Here is a 12384-nt window from a genome sequence, read left to right as displayed (position 1 = left end):
TCCCACAACAATAACAAAGTAATTACAATAAGAATCAGTACTAACATATTATACGTAATTATATTTGGACTGGGTTTCGACTATTATTAATTTAATATTATAACATATTATTAATATTTCATCAGTATTATTATTACCATTATCATTACTGTTATCATTAATAGTTCATTTCTTAAAAGCAAAGGTACTTCGTGTAATACATAAGTACCAAAAGATCTTTTCAGATCCTCGCAAATAAGCATAAAGAACCGGAAATTCAATCAAGGATTAACGTAGGCGTCTCTTTTCACAATAACGATACTTTTCTCCCCGTGTGCTTGTGGAACCTTGACATTAAGCTTCGTTTACGTAAAGTTCAGATTAAGTCGCGGAAAAAGCTGCCATTCAACCATCGCTAATTAATTAGAAAATACAGGATTCAAGAATGTAGGTGACAACGATTAAAGGCCGCCACCGCTAACTTGTGCAGCCGGTTATTAATTCTCGAACTTCCCGTTCGTGACGCAGCTCGTCTTATATGTTTTCTGTTTCCCGCGAACGGAACGCTTTTCTTTCGCGAGCCAAGACGTTCCTTTCGACGCGTCGGTGTAAAATGAGTTGCTTGGAAAATAGAAATATCGAAGATTTAATTGCGCCCGATTGCTTTATTTGCGGCACTCACAGACGATTTTGCGGTTAAAAACCGCCGTATTCGACTCGAACGCTTCGACGACGTTTCCCCGTCATCAAAGTTATCTTGATCGCAATCCGAACGAGCGCAAAACAACAAAATTATTATTCGAAATGTCATAGCTCAGTACACCAATGTATCTGATATTTGTAATTCGAATATTTATTTTCAACGGATTTTTAAAATAACGCAAGTTAATAGCGGAGGATAAATACTGATTTGATATTCAACTTGATATCTATATGATCCACGTCGTTATTTCTGTTCCGATGATAAGTTAGCTGGTTGAAATATTACTGTGTCGATATCGATCATTATTAACATTCGATTATATGTTGCTTATAAACTGCATTGATTTTTAAAATGAAATATTAAGTTAAATTCAAGTTTTTGGTGACTTTTATATATATATATTTTGATGTTATTTCTTTACGTTTCCGCTGCTTCGCGACCTGTGACCGCTATTTCTTGATATATGTCTTACAAAATATGTTTCCTTACAACAACTGCGCGTGTATATACCACAAATGGTACGGAACATGTTAATCATTAACTTGGTGTCTTACGTAAGGGAAGTTTATTATTGACATAGAAATTCGAAAAGTATTGATAAATAGAAATTGCATTCGGATTTCTTAAGTTACTTTCTGGAAATTCATTCATTTTGTCATGGGCGACTTCGTAACAATGTTAATGTAAAAACTAATTAAAACTCTTCGAAAATTCTACATTATATATAATTGTGCATTTTAATTCTTGCAAACAATTATTCCGATAAAATATTCCTATTCTAATAAAAATATATAAATATAAAATATAAATATTCTCAACTGCTTTATCTTACATACTTAAAAACGACTTAACACTTAACTAACCGGACGAGGACATTTCTTAATGTTTTTGTTATTTAGTAAGTTTCGAACTAAGGCTATTTGTAATTCACTAAATACCTCTTTGCTTTCGTGAATCCCAGTTTTTAATTGAAGTTATTGACAAAGGTTATACTTATAGTTTTCTGTCAGACGGTTGACTAAGTGTTAATCTCTTGTCCCATATTTTAAGGGGTTAATATTGCCACTCGTTCCGTTCCCAGCGTCTATACTTCTTTTACTACTATTTAATTATAATTTTTTCTACGTTCCGGGGTCGAATACAATTACAAAAAGATATCAAAAAAAGAATCGAAATTATTAAGGAATTACGATAACGTCTATAACAGAGAGAAAGAATTTGAACGAAATGAAAGAAGTCAAGAATATAGCGTCGCGTAGTTTCTGAGGGGTTAATTATTAGCGTGAAACGCGACGACGTCGTGACACATGTCGCTAATCAGGCTCCACGAAGGTTTATTCGCGGCCTTCTTATCTATCTACAAGCTAGTTTATCGCGGTCTGTCGATAACGGCGTCCTGCGCAATACATTATCGCACGACCACAATGTCCCCTTCGCTTCTAATGGTTCTTTGTTGTTCGCTTGGCTGATTTTTCTGCCTCCACCCTCGTACCGTTAGTTCCCGTGATAATTTATTTCCCGAACGCCACGACCTCCTGGCCCGGCCGATTTCCAGTTTTCGACGGAATTTTTGTAGATCAATCGTGGCCACCTAACCATGTGGATTTTCAAGCTGTTAATTACGCGACAACCGACACTGCCGCTTGATTTAATAATATGTTTATTAAACTTGTCCAGCGGGAGATATATGACCTGGTTACGGCTTGCTCAGTACTGCGCGACACATAATTGTGACAATTTTGACATTAAAAAAATATGAAAATTATTATAATAATCCCGGCTGAGCTCCTAATTTTATAGTGGGGCTACTATTATTACAGATATTGAAAAGGTGGATCTTCAGTAAAAACAGAATTAGGAAACAATATGGACAACACGTAAAAATACAACTTAATACCACGAAGGTCAACACACGACTCTCTATCACGTACAAAAATGTTCTTCTCCGCTGTCTCTCACCAAAATGTCCTTCCCGCACGCATTCCCACTCGCTTTTAACACACACCCCCATTCGCTCTGTCTTTCTCCCCTTGCACCTTTCTCACTCGCATCTTTCGTCCATAGTCAGAATTCACGCAGTCACGTACACGCTTTTCTCACGGTTCAGTCGCTCAGTTCCAGACACTCTTCCTCGCATTCTTTCAGCCACTCGAGATTTTCTAAACGCAGTCACACTATTTTCCAAACATCCCGGCACCGGTTCGTCGCAATACGACCTGGTCACCCTTACGCACGCACAACAAACCATTCATCCTACAATAAATATTCTAGATACTACATTATAATGTTGGATTATATTCTTTTTCTTCTTGCAATCCTTTCTTGATTTCGTTATTCGCACGAACGGCCAGATATTTTGACTGGCTGAAGAAATTTTGCTAGGGGTTGTGGAAGGTTGTGTGATTCATACTGAGCAAAAAATGCAAAAGTAATACAAATCGCAAGACACCGCAAACAAGCAAGCTATATTATCAATATATATGAATTTTTATCTACTGATGATAAGTTTTTATCAATTAGTAAAGACCGTAATATAATGAGATGCTCCGACTGCGACCACTCATTTCCAGTAGTGCAGGAAAGTTAGTTGAATTACAGTGCTGAGTCTTTTGTCTGTAGGTATATTTTATTTTATATACTTTATTTATACACTTTATATATTTCATATATTTGATCTATTATATACAGTTATTTGATTTAATATTTGGACACCATGGTAAGTGTTAGAAAAGTATGCATACAGAAATCGATACATACAGGGTGAGTCAGCTAACGCTGCTATCTGAAATATCTTTGTTGCTTTTAAAGATAAGTCAAATATTTGAAGGATAAAGTTGAATGGTTTAATGGGGCTAAAATAGAATGATCTATTTTTTTACGATAGATCGATAGAGTATCAAATTCTGAGTATAAAATTGTTGACCTTCATATGTCCGAAACTTGATATTTAATGAGATATTAGCAATAGTTTGATCCGCGTAAAGTGAATGTCTCTGAGTGTCCATTCGCGAAGATGGCAGGGTTTATCTGACTAATATTCTTACACTCATGAATATTATACAGCGTGTTCGGTGACTGGTAGTACAAACGAAAGGGTGGCGATTCTACATAAAAAAATAAGTCGAAAATATAGAATAAAATTTTTCCACGCAAGACCTTGTTTTTGAGAAAATTGACTTTGAACTTTCGCCGGGAACGCGTACGCTTGTCTTGTTATAACGGATCTCACAGTAGATCATTTTCTCGATTGAAGTTTATGTTGATAAACACTTCTAGTGTCACGGAAATGTTTATTTTACCTATTATCTTACTATCCTACCTTTACCGCTAAGCACTATCAGTCTGTCATCATGTCTACATACAGCAATAGGGAATGAAACGCATCAGCCGCAGCTAATTATTACAGACACTGGTATCCCAATCATCGACATCCTGATAGACGAGTTATTCAAAGAGCAGAACGAACCCTCGGCGAATATGGTTCTTTTGAACAACTCCGGCGACATTCTTCCCAGCTATCTTGGGAAGAGTCCACTTGAATGTGCGTCTTTAGTTTTATTTTGTGATAATACAGTTTGAGAAAAGAGGTCGACACCATTGTCAAATAGAATCTGTGGTTGTGATAATATAAGGATAACGTTTATAAACAATAAAATTTACCGAATTTAGATACCCCGAGCATTTATTTAGTATGTCCTTACATGAGGACGCCATGACCGAAAGAGTTAAATCAATTGATATTCTAAAGATATCACAAGTTGGGAGTAATTAAAGGAAAAGATTATTGTAGCCTTTCATACACTAAAACAACAGAATACGTTAGGAAGAGTTCATAGACATTTAATTAGAAGAGCAAAATTATGTATTCGGTAGAATGAGCAACATTTTTAGCAATTTCTGTAAGAATAAACATTATGATTACTTCAAGGTTCTATTTCAATGTGTGTTTATAATTTTCCGGTACAATAAAAACAAACTTAAACTGCGATAATGACCACCGAGGCAATGATCTACAGTGACATACGTTATAACGAGATATGATCAAGTGCACGCATACCCGGCGAAAATTCAAAGTCGATTTTCTCGAAAACAAAGCCTCACATGAAAAAATTTTATTCTATATTTTCGACTTATTTTTTTCATGTAGAATCACCCCCGTTTCACTTGTACCACCAGTTACCGAACACCTTGTACATCGACGTATTTACCATATTGTGTTGTGTTTATTGTTCGGGTAACGAGTTTGTTACTCTGATATATTCATATCTTGCTTGTTTGCGATGTCCTATGGTTTGTGTTATTTTTGCCCTTCGTGTATTTAATAAAAGTCTCATTATTTATCAAAAATCCAACAGTAATTACTTGTGGAATTATTGATTCCGTTCATGTCATAAACTAAACTTCGAGAATCTGTAATTACGGTGTTTCGTATAGAACGGAACAATTTCATTTATTTATAAATTAGAGTATGTGATTTAGCCAATCACGGACTGGAATACTGTATATCAAGTAAGCAAATAGTACAGTAATTCCACAAATATTATGGTGTCCGAATATTAAATTGAGCAACTATATATCCATTTTATCTATTCAAACTCACTCTTTCGTTTTATAAGATAAATCTCATGCTAACGACAACGAAACTTTTTAAAGGTCAGTATTTTGTGTTGACAGGGGGCTATTACACAATGTAAAAGGATGGACATTAGGTCGCAGGTTCGACAAATGTTACTAGAGCTGTTTAAAGCAGGAGTTCCGGTAAACATAACTCACATATTTCTCAATCGCCTTTTTAAAGAATATGCTCCAGCGATCTCAACTTGTAGAAACTGGTATAAACGTTTCCAAGAGGGTGACTTCGAAATTAACGACAAGCCAACTCGAATAATGAACAAACAGTTGATGGCTGTGAATGAATTATTTGCAAAATGGCCTGTAGACGTCGCAATCAACGATTCTATCGTTCCACAAAATGAAACATTGGAAAGCGACATTGATAGTCGATTGAACTTTTCAATCTCATTGCTCACAAGGAATAAAAAACAGAGTTTCTTACGTTATATCGTAAACAGAGGTGAAAAGTGGATACATTTCAATAACCCTAAACGCAGAAAGCCATGCCTTGATCTTGAAACCCCATCAACTTCGACAGCAGAAAACACTGATACAAAGGTATTGCTGTGTATTTGGTGGGATATGGAGGGTGTTGTGTACCACCAGCTACTGAAACCGCATGAGACTGTAACCCCTGACCGTTTTGTACACCACCTGAACCAACTAAACAATAATATGATGAAAACTCGGCAGTCGTTTGCATTGAATCGAAACGTGATTCTACTTCAGGACAACGTCCAACCCGATATTGCTGTATTCTTTAAAAAGACAGTGATGGAAATGGAATGGGAAGTTCTCCCGCACCCCATCAATTCTCCAGACCTGCTTCCAAGTAACTATTATCTTTTCCGTAAAATGGATTCTGATTTAGCAGAAGAAACTTTCGAAAGCTATGAAGAAATTTCAACTTGGGTGCAAAAATAGATTGACTCTAGGAACGACGGGTTCTACCGGCATGGAATACAACTTCTTCCAGAAAAGTGGGAACAGGTTGTAGACCTTGATGGGAAACACCTCGAGTGACACTTTGACTACTACGTCAACCAAAATCGGGCGATCGGTTTATTTTCAATGTATATTTGTATCTATTTTCGGGGAAATGAATTAAAAAAATTTATTGTGCAACAGTAGAATTCAATATTCTATATTTATTTGATTTATAATTATTATAATAAGATTTAATTTTTATAATTTTCTTTAAGCTATGGTATTGTTTTAAACAATTTCCAACGTTCTATAACATATTTGTATTGTTATCCACAGCATACGAGTGTAATGGTTAAATATTAATTTTCTTGGTGTTATATCGAACGAACTGAATTTTATTGGATGTATAAGATATAAGAGAGATAGTAGAGCAATCGTTACAAAGAATTTTGACTTCTTAGTTTTAGTTTTATTAAAATAGTCGTTCCATATTAGGTGACATTTTTTCAGATTATTGTTGTTGACAGTACATCTTTTATCGTGGTTCGAAGGTATGTAAATGTTTGCATTGTTATCGGTTAGTGTACGAATGTTCACTAATTGCTCTGTGTTTTTGTGAAGGTTTCACTGAAGAAAATGCACATCTCTGGTTTCGAAAACTTTTCAAATCAGGTGTTTCATATGTAGTGGGGGATCAATTAAGCCTAAAGGTAACAGAATAAGTGTAAATATATTTAATTAGTTACACGGTACACATAAAGAACATCGACGTTTCGAGCGTTCATATAAAGTGAGTTGCAACGACTGACTAAAAAACAAAACGCATGCGGCGTTCTCTCGTGGCACGGAAAACGAACGCCTTCCAAAAGCATCACTGATCATCTACTGTTCGTCGTGTTCTCCGCGCGAAAAGGGTTTGAACCACTACAGATATTAGGTGCCGTTACCATAACAACTAGACACCAAGAACTACCAGGACGAGTAAGGATCTAATTTTCAACATTTCATACCTCAGCCGTCTCTTGTGATCCTAGAGACCGCGATCGATTTATTCTCAAGAATCACGGCGTGTTACGTAAGCAAAAACCATAGACGGTACAGATATTTCATAAACCTCTTTCCGCATATGCAATAAATAACGAATATACGGCGTTCCATTAACTTAAGCGTTCCCAGGTCTTCACAGAAGTAGCAACGAAGCGGAAACTGTTCAAACGACCGGAAAATCGCGTCGGGGCCGAAGCTAAAGCGCATGCACGTTCGTTTAACGACACATTTAATGAACAATCGTTTCGACGAACGATCGTACAGATTTCAGGCCGCTTCCTAAACGATCTACTGAAAACGAGATCGTTTAGACGATGCAATAGTACGCGAAAAGCTAATTTCGCTCTTTGCGGGTTCGATGAGCTGATCCTTCATTACGGTTAGAAATCACGGATGCCGCGCAGCGTTTCACCGCGTCGATAAATAACAAACGCGATGTAATGAATTGATTAATCGAGCTTCCTCTGCTAGCGTGATTAATTAAACCTATGAGAGACGACACGAAACGGTGGAACGATGGGATTGGTGATCGATTGTTTGGAATATCAACCGCCGGATCGCTTTGATCTCTCCAGTAAGTGCTGTTTGGGAGATGTTCGAGGGATCATTGACAAATTACTTAAGGTTATTAGCGAGAAATAGAAATAGGGAGAAAAAACGCGGCAGCTTGCATTAACAAGCGACGTTGAGGATTGAAGAATTCGGTTTTTAATGAGAGCTTTGATAAATGTAAACTTTCTCTTTTATTGTGTGGGTAATATCGTATTTTACTGTTATTACATTTGATACTGTACGGTATTTGTTATTATGTCAATTAAAACAAAAATGTTACATACACTCCCAAAGAAAAAGATAGCACATGCGTGTTATCTTTAATTTCTCGCGTTATAATTATGATATAGGGGAGGTGCAAATGATACATGAAGACTACATTCTACAAATATGTAAACACTACCTATATTGAAATTTCTACGAGATATTCTCTTAACATTATTCCTACCACGACCGGGCAAATGACTGTTTTTAAAATTTCGATTAAAATTTCCTATATACAACCTAATTGAATCGTCTTCAAACTTCATGACTTTTCCTCAAATATATTACTTATAATACATTTTTCAATATTCACTTCTTTTTTTATTGTTTATTTTCTGAGAAAAATTTGTAGTCTGTCTTATCCACCACGGTCGGTTATTTGACCGGTAGAACGATTTATATTTTTTTGTAATAGTATTCTCTCAAAGATTCAATTAATGAAAAATCGAGGTTGTCCTTTCGAGGAAATTCAATTGAAACAAGAAAATTTATTCACCACGCATACAGACGTTTGTATGTACAGTAAGTAGATATGGTAAATGATAATGGCAATCGTTTCAATAATTTATTTTGTAATTTCGATATATTTTGTCGCTTATTACAGGTATATATTTTTGTAATCGTTAGTGCTTTTTATAAGAGCCGCCCATAAAAGTAATTTTGCAAGAAAAATTCACAGAAACTATTATTATTTAGTTACTGGTAGTAAGCATTAACAGTAACTTACTACTATTTATTTAAACTACTGTTTCTTAGCATATCTTTTAAATAAATAATTTTATAAAAGAACAATTTACACATGTAAATTTCTTATTGAAAAATACATAACTTGTACAAATATTTTTCTACAAGGACTATTTGTAACCCATTAAACAGTTAATTGACGATATAATAAAACAAAAAACACGTGTTAAATATTTTTCCTGGCACTACACTTGCGCTAAAAGCGCATAAAAATTGGAATGTCTCTTGCCCGCTCGTTTCTGTAAATGCTATCCATATTAATTAAATGCAATTGGAAGTCTACTACGAGCTTATCTGGATATTATAAAGTAAGAGGTTAATTTTACTACCCGCCTAATACATAATTTGAATTTCTCGTCGAGCAGAATGACACTCGCGTGACTTCGCTTGCAAATGCTGTCCGTTCTAATTAAATTGAATTTTAAATCCATCCATGCGAGAGTTCGCCTCGATGTATTATAAAGAAGTTTACTTTACTGCTCTCCTAATGCACCATTCGAAATGTTCATTGGTAATCTGAAAAGATATCGGACACCGTGATCCAAAAATAGAAGAGTGACAAGTGAAAGAATATAAATATTAGTAGCATAATATTATTTATGCTAGTGAAGCTTAGATAACTTATCTTTCGGTGATCAAAGGTAAGCGCATAGTGGTCTCACCGATTACACATGAAACCAAGAAAAACATGCACACAACTGCACCAGTAACTCACGAACTTTCATGTACATTTTATAAAAGTGATTTGTCACATTTAGTGAAATGTAACTATGAAGATTCCCACTGAAACAAACGTTGCTCGCGAACGTGTTAATAAAACTACTTTATCGTTAATAATTCAGCAGCAAAAGAGCTGAATCTGATGCTCATTCTGTGTCCACGATTACAATAGACAAGTCATACTTAATTGATCTTGAAAATATATAAATAAATAACATTTAGATTTATCGAATTCAATTGAAAACTTTCATCACGAGTCCGATTTCATGTTATAGGGGAAGGGGTTAATAACTCGGTAAGCTTAAGAAGCCTCCGTAAGTGCTTCTGACACTTCTGTTCGGACGCATGTCGGTTCACCTTTAATTGCAACCTACTTCGAAATCACGCGAGAACGAGAAGAACGCCCATAAACGACGCGGGAAAGGACGTCAGGTTACCGCAGAATTTCTCGGGATTCCCGATTCTCGATTACCGTGGACGGCGTGTCGGATTTCCTGGGCCCCTCACCAAATGTCAGCCACCGTCGGCCGTCCGGCACGGAATTACTCGATTCGACATATCCTCGGAAAGCAGCGGAGCCAGTACGGGAATTTTGGTAATCCGGAAGTACCTATTACACCTAAACCTCTTTTTATGTCACGAATTCTTCTTTACGCGAATTAGGATATTAAAAGTAATTTTTTCCTATGCGATTTCTATTCTCTTTTATGCGACCAACAGTTGAGACATTTAAAATCTTTCTTCAAAGCATCAATGTACAATAAACGTGGTTTTTAAAACGAACATAAAATCCCTTCATATCTCTGCGAGTAGCAAAATGGATCTCATTACTAAAGTACTAGTAAAATAGTAATATTATACTGAATAGTAAAAAATACTGGTGAAACAGTAAAATACTAAATGCTAAAAAATATTAGTGAATCGGTAAAATACTAATACATAGTAAAAGATAGTAGTGAATCAGTAAAATACTAAATAATACTTGCAAGACGGCAAAACATAAAGTAACAAAAAATACTAGTGAGATACTGAAGTATTTAAATAAGTTTAAAAAGTAATGCAATAAAAGTTACCAGAACTGCACATCGTTTATATTCTGATCTTGATATTCCGATTCGCAGAAATTGTTGTGAACATTTCAAAGACGCGTGAATTTCTACCACTGTGCGCGTGACGGTGTCATCGGATGGCCGAGCATGTCGCGGGACTTCCTCGAATCATCGGGATCGATTGAACCGTAAAATTCGATCTGACACCTGGCGAATTATCTGAAACCGGAGAACGTGCAATTACCGAGGTGGGATAGGGCAAAGGAGGGCTACCGCGGTGGCTGGCTCTCGGATGACTGAATTTTTCGGTCATCAATTGCGGTCACAGGAGAGTGTGAATTTTCGATTCCAATTATGTATCTATAGTTGTATCGATCGTAATCTTCCTGTAACAGGTGGCTAACGTTCTGTGTCCACACGTGTGTACTGTGTGTTGTTCAGGAGACGATCTACGTGCTTCGTTTATGGTTTTGATTGGTTAGATGTCATCGTATCGAGGAATAGCAAATTAGTATCGAAGATGAGGCGAGAGAAAATGAAAGTTGATTAATTCCGCATTCCTTTCAGGGCTCATCTCCTGAACAACGTAGATCTTCATGTTTGTTGTCTGCTTGCCCGTGTGTTTTTTCTACCGTTTCAAAGTTTTCAACCACCATTTTCCAATCGTTATTATGTAGTTAAAATATTCTTTTTCGTGAATATTATAAGCAAACTGTAGATTTGTATGTGCCTATAAGTTACAAGAGTTTTCAAAGACTCGTAGAATACAAAGATTAATAAAATATAAAGTTTTGAGTGAACTCCATTCTTGATTCACTGAAACCGAAAGCGAAGAAAATCAATGTTATCACATTTTTGTTGAACTATATTCTTAAATAGAAATACGAATTTGGATGAACCTCTACGGTATAATTATTACATTCTCAAGGCAATGTTGTACGGTTGATTATTTATGTTTTCAAAGAACAGGAATTCTGTATTTATAACAAGTCCACGTTTACTTTAAGCTTTTAAGGATTGTCTTGGAATAATAATAACTCCTATTTCGAACTTCTTGAGAAAATTGAATGAATATAACCTCGAGAATGAATTCAATACTAATATCACAATATTATGACATAGTAATTCTAATCTTTATTCGTTATTAATATTAATCTTAATATCGATATTTAATTAATTCAAGAACATTTTATAAATGTTTTCCTATCCTTTTTCTCATTAATAACAATCAATATTATTAAGAGTATTATAATATCAGTATCTAATTAATCCAAGAACATTTCGCAGAAGTTTTTCTTCTCAATTCAGGAATAATTATATTACTATCCCGAGCCACCCAAATGTTACTAACAGTAAGAAATCTTTCCATAAAGGAGCCATTGATATGCCACAGCATCTACCGACTTAACTCGCAAACACTTTTATCCGAACTAAATTGTTTATCGTAAAAACTAACAATTTATTTCATTGACGTTGCTTGTATGCCTCCAATTCCCAACATGGACTTAACTTCTTTTCATCTGTATTTGTTCTTTTACTTGTAATTTATCATAGTCATTGCAAATAAACGGTATTAAAGTAATCACCTTTAGTGTTTTTGGTTTTACTATAAGCGGTCAACTGCTAATTAAGATATGGTCAATTACTAGTTTTCTCTTTTTAACGGATGGTCAACTTCTAACGTAAATATTGAGCTACCAAAATTGTCTACAAAGTTTGAATAATAGAATTATTTAAAAGAAGTTCGCTTTGTTACATAATGCAAGAAGTTCAAACAGCATTTTC

General features: G+C 35.3%; 1 long non-coding RNA gene across 2 annotated transcripts; it reads left to right on the top strand.

The window, feature by feature from the left end:
* Positions 1 to 3208: 3208 nt before the first annotated feature.
* Positions 3209 to 11521, top strand: LOC143175138 (uncharacterized). Of its 2 annotated transcripts, XR_012999809.1 has the most exons (4): positions 3209 to 3297; positions 5357 to 7844; positions 9826 to 10145; positions 10672 to 11521. It is a non-coding gene; the product is annotated as an uncharacterized LOC143175138 (long non-coding RNA). The 2 variants fall into 2 exon arrangements; XR_012999808.1 differs by lacking the exons at positions 9826 to 10145; positions 10672 to 11521 and having other exon boundaries at positions 5357 to 6774; positions 6845 to 8930.
* The last annotated feature ends 863 nt before the right edge of the window (positions 11522 to 12384 follow it).

The sequence above is a fragment of the Nomia melanderi genome, chromosome 12, assembly GCF_051020985.1.
Source record: "Nomia melanderi isolate GNS246 chromosome 12, iyNomMela1, whole genome shotgun sequence".
Classification (NCBI taxonomy): domain Eukaryota; kingdom Metazoa; phylum Arthropoda; class Insecta; order Hymenoptera; family Halictidae; genus Nomia; species Nomia melanderi.
Note: the sequence above shows the minus strand (reverse complement) of the source record. Positions and strands in the feature narration are given on the sequence as shown.